General features: G+C 43.9%; 1 pseudogene; it reads left to right on the forward strand.

Annotated features, from left to right (window-relative positions):
* The first annotated feature begins 743 nt into the window (after positions 1–743).
* LOC136382596 (isocitrate dehydrogenase [NADP] cytoplasmic pseudogene) lies at positions 744–2,536 on the forward strand (annotated as a pseudogene).
* Positions 2,537–9,192: the final 6,656 nt, after the last annotated feature.

Consider the following 9,192-nt stretch of genomic DNA (forward strand, 5'->3'; position numbering starts at 1 on the left):
TAATATAAATAAAAAAGAGAATTCAGATTTTAGAAACGGATGGTCTTCCTTCCCAATAAAGAAGAAAAAATTATCTTACTCAGGTTGGAATGGTACCATTAAAGACTTGACAGTCTAGGTAACTTTTCAACCAAAACATTCAGGATGATGAGCTATGCTCAGATAATCAGCACTAACATTTTTTTTTTTTCAGACAGAGGGAGAGTCAGAGAGAGGGATACATAGAGACAGACAGACAGGAATGGAGAGAGATGAGAAGCATCAATCATTGTTTTCGTTGCAACACCTTAGTTGTTCATTGATTGCTTTCTCATATGTGCCTTGACCATGGGGCTGCAGCAGACCGAGTAACCCAGGGGTCCCCAAACTACGGCCCACAGGCCACATGCAGCCCCCTGAGGCCATTTATCCAGCCCCGCCGCACTTCCGGAAGGAGCACCACCATCTCATTAGCCAAAAGCAGGCCCATAGTTCCCATTGAAATACTGGTCAGTTTGTTGATTTAAATTTACTTGTTCTTTATTTTAAATATTGTATTTGTTCCCATTTTGTTTTTTTACTTTAAAATAAGATATGTGCAGTGTGCATAGGGATTTGTTTATAGGTTTTTTTTATAGTCCGGCCCTCCAATGGTCTGAGGGACAGTGAACTGGCCCCCTGTGTAAAAAGTTTGGGGACCCCTGGAGTAACCCCTTGCTCGAGCCAGCAACCTTGGGTCCAAGCTGGTGAGCTTTTCTCCGAGGCTCTCAGGTGCCAAAACAGGTGGCGCCCCCCAGTGGGTCACCTACGTACCTTCCCCTGCAGGAGATAAACTGCATTTAGTTGAGTTTGCAACATTGAGAGGAGTTGGAGTGATCAGAAGTTGATTTCTCCATAAAGGTTTATTGAAGTCAAAATGTCTCAAAAAATCTGCAGTGGTTCTGTGGTAGAGATGCAAGGGGATGAAATGACAAATCATTTGGGAGTTGATTAAAGAAAAACTCATTTTTCCCTATGTGGAATTAGACCTGCACAGCTATGATTTAGGAATAGAGAATCGTGATGCCACCAATGACCAGGTCACCAAAGATGCTGCAGAAGCTATAAAGAAGTACAACGTTGGCATCAAGTGTGCCACCATCACCCCTGATGAGAAGAGGGTTGAGGAGTTCAAGTTGAAACAAATGTGGAAATCGCCAAATGGCACCATCCAAAATGTTCTGGGTGGCACTGTCTTCAGGGAAGCTATTATCTGCAAAAATATCCCCTGGCTTGTGACTGGGTGGGTGAAACCCATCATCATAGGTCGTCATGCTTATTGGGGATCAATACAGAGCTACTGATTTTGTTGTTCCCGGGCCTGGAAAAGTAGAGATAACCTACACACCAAGTGACGGATCCCCACAAAAGACATACCTGGTACATAACTTTGAAGAGGGTGGTGGTGTCGCCATGGGGATGTATAATCAAGATAAGTCAATCAGAGATTTTGCGCACAGTTCTTTCCAGATGGCTCTGTCCAAGCGTTGGCCTTTGTATCTGAGCACCAAAAACACTATTCTGAAGAAATACGATGGGCGTTTTAAAGACATCTTTCAAGAGATCTATGACAAGCAGTACAAATCCCAATTTGAAGCCCAGAAGATCTGGTATGAGGATAGGCTCATTGATGACATGGTGGCCCAGGCCATGAAGTCAGAGGGAGGCTTCATCTGGGCCTGTAAAAACTATGACAGCGATGTCCAGTCAGACTCCATGGCCCAAGGTTATGGTTCTCTTGGCATGATGACCAGCGTGCTGATTTGTCCAGATGGCAAGACAATAGAAGCAAAGGCTGCCCATGGGACTGTAACATGTCACTACCGCATGTACCAGAAGGGACAGGAAACATCTACCAATCCCATTGCTTCCATTTTTGCCTGGACCAGAGGGTTAGCTCATAGAGCTAAGCTTGATAATAATAAAGAGCTTGGCTTCTTTGCAAAGGCTTTGGAAGAAGAAGTCTGTGTTGAGACCATCAAGGCTGGCTTCATGACCAAGGACTTGGCTGCTTGTATTAAAGGTTTACCCAACGTGCAATGTTCTGACTACTTGAATACATTTGGGTTCATGGACAAACTCGGAGAAAACTTGAAGATAAAACTAGCTCAGGCCAAACTTTAAGGTCATTCCTCGGCTGAGGAGGGCAAGTGCTTTTTTTTGGAACTAGGTCCCTGGTTTACATTTTTCTGTATAACACTCAAGGGAGGGGCAAAATCAGTTTTGTAATTTGTTTAGGAGTCAAAGATGATCTTTTCTATAAGTTTACAGCCATTTTTCATATACATATACAGTTCTGCCACTTTAAGGATGTGGCTGGGAACTTTTAAATTTTTAATTTTATTTTCTACTAGTGGCTTAGGAATTACTTTAGTGCTGATTCATACTCACTGTCACTTTTTCTCATGCCCTGAGATAAATGACCAAAATGAAGATTGCTTGAAAGGTAAACCATAGCCACGGTTTTGCTTCCTAAAACTGTGTAAAGTAGAAACTCCCTCCCCTCCCCCTTCCCACGGCAAGAGGCGCCCTATCGTATGAGGTGGAGCCGTACCCAAAACTTGCGCAAGAATCCGAGTGGATGGCACAGCGCAGCTAAAACGTGTTGAAGACACAGCACTTATTTGTGTAAAGAGCTTAGACTACATGTTTCAAAATGTTAAATATTTTTGCAGCCACCAGAGAGTTCGGAACCAAGAATAAATAGCACCTGGAGGTTTGTCCTGTGTGTATCTTCTCCTCCTGGCCCTGTGTGGCCTAAGCATCTGCTACCCTGAACAGCATGTTTTATTCACGTGCAATAACACAAGCTGCACCTTTTTTTGGACTTCTGGCCCGTTTTATTTCCTTTATATAAATGTGGTTTTTCAGAAGTTGATTTGAAACACTCTTCTAGTCTGTTCTTTATCTAAACTATTCGTTTTAATTAAAATTAAGTGCTAATAAAAAAAAAAATCCCCAGATGAGCCTGCATTCAAGCTGGCGACCTCGGGGTCTTGAACCTGGGTCCTCTGCATCCCAGTCCGACATTCTACCCACTGTGCCACCGCCTGGTCAGGCACTAACTTTTTTTTTTTTTACATTTCCAGCACTGTGTGCCAGGACTAAGCTAAATATTTCACAGCTAAGCACTTTAATTCTCTCTCCAACAATCCTACTATAGAATCTAGTATAGGCTGCATTTTCAGAGGAGAAAACAGAGGCATAATTAACTTTCCCAAGGTTAAATTGAGTTGAGTCTAGCTCTTCCTACTTGTGAAACCAATAGGCATGGCCACCATCACAGCCGCCTGGCCCATGCAGGTTCGCCTTGGATTCGGACAGATGGTAATGAAACAACAGAGCCACGAACTGGTGGGCCATTATCTTTAATCCTAGCTTGCACCCAGCGGGCAAGTAAAAATACACACTGGGCTCCAAAACCCACTCATTCAGTGCTCACAAAGCTACTGACTTATCCGAGTTTTCTAAAATCAAAGGTGTCTACCTCACCAGACTTATTCACCTCTGTTCCCCATCTCCTTCTCTCTGCACAAACTCTGCACTAACTGGCTTCTCCTTTAGCACTCCGCCATCTTGGCTGCCTCTCTCCTCTCCTCTACGTGGCCTTTCTCTGCTCTCTGCTCTAATGATAATCTCAGGAACCAAGAGAAAGTAAGCTCCCGGTCTGCCCCACTTTATAGCACAGAAATCAAAACCTTTAATCCAATATACAAACAAGGAAGTCTCTGATGCAAAGTCACTTATCTGAGGCATGATGGGATTCCTCATGAGAGTGCACCACCCCATATCAAAAAGGTGGGAAAGGTTTAGTCCTAAAACCAAGCCCCAGGCTACAAGGATCCTGCCTGCCCACAGCCCACCCCCAACACAATATCACCTGGGCGACGGGCTTCCATGTGGGCAGCACCATCTTTTTTTTTTTTTTACAGAGACAGAGAGAGAGAGTCAGAGAGAGGGATAGACAGGGACAGACAGGAACAGAGAGAGATGAGAAGCATCAATTATCAGTTTCTTGTTGCACATTGCGACACCTTAGTTGTTCATTGATTGCTTTCTCGCATGTGCCTTGACTGCGGGCCTTCAGCAGACTGAGTGATCCCTTGCTCGAGCCAGCGACCTTGGGTCCAGGCTGGTGAGCTTTTGCTCAAACCAGATGAGCCTGTGCTCAAGCTGGTGACCTCGGGGTCTCGAACCTGGGTCCTTCTGCATCCCAGTCTGACGCTCTATCCACTGTGCCACCGCCTGGTCAGGCATCCATGTGGGCAGCGCCATCTTTAACAAAGTGAGAATAATATATTTTATCTGCCCAACACTACTCCAAGGTCCACACCTCTAACTACTATTCCAGATTAAACTATGAAGCTTTTATCTACTGCTTTGAGGGTCCCACCAAATATCTTCCTTTGTTCAGAATGCCCTCCTGTCCTCTCTTAGTCTAGATAGCCTCTAGTTACTCCTGGGCTTCAGGTTGTATTAGTCAGCTTGGGCTGCAGTATCAAAATACCACAGACTGGAAAAAAAAATACCACAGACTGGGTGGGTTAAACAACAGAAATTTATGTCCTTATAGTTCAGGAGGCTGGACGCCCAAGATCAAAGTGTTGGCAGGTTCGGTTTCTCCTGAGTCCTCTCTCCTTGGCTTTCAGAGAACAGTCTTCTCGGAATCCTAATGCGGTCTTTCCCCTGTGCGTGCACTCCTCAGTGTCTCTTGTGTGGGGTCAAGTTTCCTCGTCTTGTAAGGACACAAGTCAGACTGAATCATGGTTCACCCTAATGCAGTGAATCTCAAACTTTTGAAGTCAGGGCACATTTAAAATCCTACAAATAATTGTAGGCGCACTATATACAAATTTCTGAGAAATATGTTGTGAAGCCAGTATCCACGGCCACCATCACAGCCGCTTGGCCCATGCAAGTTTGCATTAGATTCAGACAGTCAGTAAAGAAACAACAGAGCCAAAAACTGGTGGGCCATCACCTTTTACCCTAGCTTGCACCCAGCAGGCAGGTAAAAACACACACTGGGCTCCAAAACCCACTCATTCAGTGCTCACAAAGCTACTGACTTATTCGAGTTTCCTAGAATCAAAGGTTTTTAGCTCACCAGACTTATTCACCTCTGTTCCCCATCTCTTTCCTTCTCCCTGCACAAACTCTGCACAAACTGGCTTCTCACTCAGCACTCCACCATCTTGGCTGCTTCTCCTGGCCTCCTCCACGTGGCCTTTCTCTGCTCTGTTCTCTAATGCTAATCTCAGGAACCAAGAGAGCAAGCTTCGGATCTGCCCCCATTGTATAGTGTAGAAACCAAAACCTGTAATCCAATATACAAACAAGGAAGTCTCTGATGCAAAGTCACTTATCTGAGGCATAATGGGATTCCTCATGAGAGTGCACCACCCTTACATCAAAAGGGGTGGTAAAGGTTTAGTCCTAAAACCAAGCCCCAGACTATAAGGATCCTGCCTGCCCACAGCCTGCCCCCAACACACATTAATATCACCTGGGTGATGGGCTTCCATGTGGGCAGTGCCATCTTTAACAAAGTGATCATAATATATTTTATCTGCCCAACATATGTTATAATAATTAAGTTAAATATTAAAGAAAAAATATAAAGTCCAAGCGTGCTTTTATGATAATTAAACAAAATAAATACGACATAATTAAATTTATTCTAACACTAAAAAACATTTTTATGTTACATTTTTTGTTACGCTTTTTAGAATTTGTAAAAAAGAGGGGTTAAAAAATGACAAAAAAGTTATATATACACACACACACACACACACACACACACACATTCTTAGTAAATTCAGCAGGTCCTAGCACAAATATGTTAAGTTTTATCATTCTTGTGTTTATAAGAAACATGAGCCTGATGTGACCTAGTGATTTCTTCAATGTTTGGACATATATTTGAAAGGCAAACAATCATTTTCTCATCAATACATTGAAGAATTCCTCTCTTTTTACTTTTAATTGTGTTGTGTGCAGAAAATCCCCACCATACATGTATCATCTTAACTTTACACCAAACAAAGGATAGAAGAAACTTGCCTCCAGTCTTTCTGGGGAACATGGGGGGTAGTGTAAACAATCCAGCACCACAGCTTAACAGCCTTTTGCAACCTAATCAGGCAAGTGAGGTGGGGGGTTGGGCAGACTGTCAGCTTACAGCCAATTCCCCACACCTCTGTCCCCCAAAAATCTAAACTCCAAAAACTCTGTTGGTTTTTTGGTCCCCAACGGGCATATATTTCTCTGGAATACCATAGGGCGCACATGGAAATCTTCTAGTGTGCACCAGTGCACCCTGGCGCACACTTTGAAAACCACTGCCCTAATGACTCATTTTACCTTAATCACCTCTTTAATAGCCTTATCTCCAAATATAGTCACATTCTGAGGTTCAGGGGATTAGGGCTTCAACAGATAAATTTGAGGTAAGGGGGACAATTCAGCCCATGACACAGGTTAAATGTCATCTCCCAGGATAAATCTTCTGTGATCTTCTGAGTGAGGTTAGTCCCTCCTAGTAAATGCTCCCATAATGCCCTACACATGTTTCTACTAGCAGTCAGAACTACTCTAATAAAGTAAACAGCTATTTTTCCGATGTCTATCTTCCCCAGGAGATAGATGTAAGTTCCATCAGAGGAGGGACTGTGTCTGTCTTGTCTATCTATATCCCTGTTTTCCAGTATACTGCCTGGCACCTGGGTACTGTCTTAGTCCATCCAGGCTGTTGTAACAGAAAACCGCAGACTGAGCAGCTTGGACAGACATTTCTCACCATTCTGGAGGATCAAAGTCCAAGATCACTTTACTAAGGGCCATCTACCTGGTTTTCAGATGGCAGCCTTCCTACTGCATTCTTCCACTGTGGAGGGAAGAAGGAGGAGGGAAAAAGCGAGACTCTCTGTTGGGCAGGTAAAATATATTATGCTCACTTCGTTAAAGATGGCGCTGCCCACGTGGAGGCTGTTGCCCAGGTGATATTAATGTGTGTCTCTGTGTGCTGTGGGCAGGCAGAATCCTTGTAGCCTGGGGCTTGGTTTTGGGACTAAGCCTTTCCCACCCTGATGTGGGGTGGTACAATCCCATCATGCCTCAGATAAGTGACTTTGTATTAGAGACTTCCCTATTTTGTATATTGGACTAAAGGTCTAGATTTCTACACTATAAAATGGGGGCAGAATGGGAGCTTGCTCTCTTGGTTCCTGAGATTATCATTAGAGAGCAGAGAGGAGAGCAGAGAAAGGCCACATGGAAGAGGCCAAGAGAAGTAGCCAAGATGGTGGAGTGCTAAGTGAGCAGCCAGTTTGTGCAGAGTTTGTGTAGGGAGAAGGAAGGAGATGGGGAACAGAGGTGAATAAGTCTGGTGAGCTAGAAACCTTTGATTCTAGGAAACTCGGAATAGTCAGTAGCTTTGTGAGCACTGAATGTGAGTGGGTTTTGGAGCCCAGTGTGTGTTTTTACTTGCCCGCCGGGTGCAAGCTAGGATTAAAAATGATGGCCTATCAGTTTTTGGCTCCGTTGTTTCTTTACCAACTGTCCGAATCCAATGCGAACCTGCATGAGCCAGGCTGCTGTGATGGTGGCCCTGGCTACTGGCTTCACACTCTCCCTTTTTATAAGGACGCTAGTTCTATTCATGGAGGCCCCTCCTTAATCATCTCATCTAAAGCTAATTACCTCCAAATACCACCATACTGGAGATTAAGGCTTCTACTGAAGGGCAAGGGACACAAACATTAGTCATTAACATTGCTCAATGAAGACTTTTTAAATACAGTGCCAAATAAGGTTAATTTTTTCATTTTAAACCATTATGAAACTTCTTTAACCAAATGCAAGAATTTAGAACTAGATGATTGTGAAGCCAGCATCCAGGGCCACCATCACAGCTGCCTGGCCCATGCAGGTTCACATTGGATTCGGACAGACAGTAATGAAACAATGGAGCCAAGAACTGGTGGGCCATCATCTGTAATCCTAGCTTGCACCCAGCAGGCAAGTAAAACACACACTGGGCTCCAAAACCCACTCATTCAGTGCTCACAAAGCTACTGACTTATCCGAGTTTCCTAGAATCAAAGGTTTCTAGCTCACTAGTCTCATTCTCCTCTGTTCCTCATCTCCTTGTCTCTACACAAACTGGCTTCTCCTTTAGCACTCCACCATCTTGGATGCCTCTCTCCTCTCCTCCACATGGCCTTTCTCTGCTCTCTGCTCTAATGATAATCCCAGGAACCAAGAGAGAACAAGCTCCCGGTCTGCCCCACTTTATAGCACAGAAATCAAAACCTTTAATTCAATATACAAACAAGAAGTCTCTAAAACAGGAAGTCACTTATCTGAGGCATGATGGGATTGCACCACCCCACATCAAAAAGGGTGGGAAAGGCTTAGTCCTAAAACCAAGCCCCAGGCTACAAGGATCTTGCCTGCCCACAGCCCACCCCCAACACACATTAATATCACCTGGGCGATGGGCTTCCATGTGGGCAGCACCATCTTTAACAAAGTGAGCATAATATATTTTATCTGCCCAACAATGATCCTGAGGATTATTTCATATTCTCACAATAATGAAAGCATTGCTAGGAGTAAAGCTTTGGAAAAAGTGACACCCTCATGGGTAGGGGTTTTTGCTTAAGCTTTTATTTTCTTTTAAAGTAGTGCTGGAGTCAGTTTATACTGGCTCATTAGAGCTGATTTGTGTATCTTCAGGAATTGTTCAAGTCAGCTCTTACACATAGCCGTAACCAAAACTTCAAGTCCATAAACTATTAAAAACAAAGAAAATAGTCAAAATTCATCACTTCCTCATTATTTGACTATATTTGTTAATGGATGAATTGTTTCCACTCCCAAACTCATGTGGTAAATCCCAGCACCTCAGAATGTGACTGTATTTGGAGATAGGATCTTTAAAGAGGTGACTGAGTTAAAAATGGGTCGTTAGAATGGCCCCAGATCCAACGTGACAGGTGTCCTTGTAAGAAGAGGAAATCTAGACACAGAGACACCAGGCACTCACACATGCACAGGGAGACAGGGCAACCATTTGAAGAGGCAGCAATAGGGTGGCCATCTGCAAGCCAAGAGAGAGGCCTCAGAGGATACCAACCTCCTGACACCCCTTTTTTTTGAGAGAGAGAAAGA

This window comes from Saccopteryx leptura, chromosome 1 (genome assembly GCF_036850995.1).
Source record: "Saccopteryx leptura isolate mSacLep1 chromosome 1, mSacLep1_pri_phased_curated, whole genome shotgun sequence".
Lineage (NCBI taxonomy): Eukaryota > Metazoa > Chordata > Mammalia > Chiroptera > Emballonuridae > Saccopteryx > Saccopteryx leptura.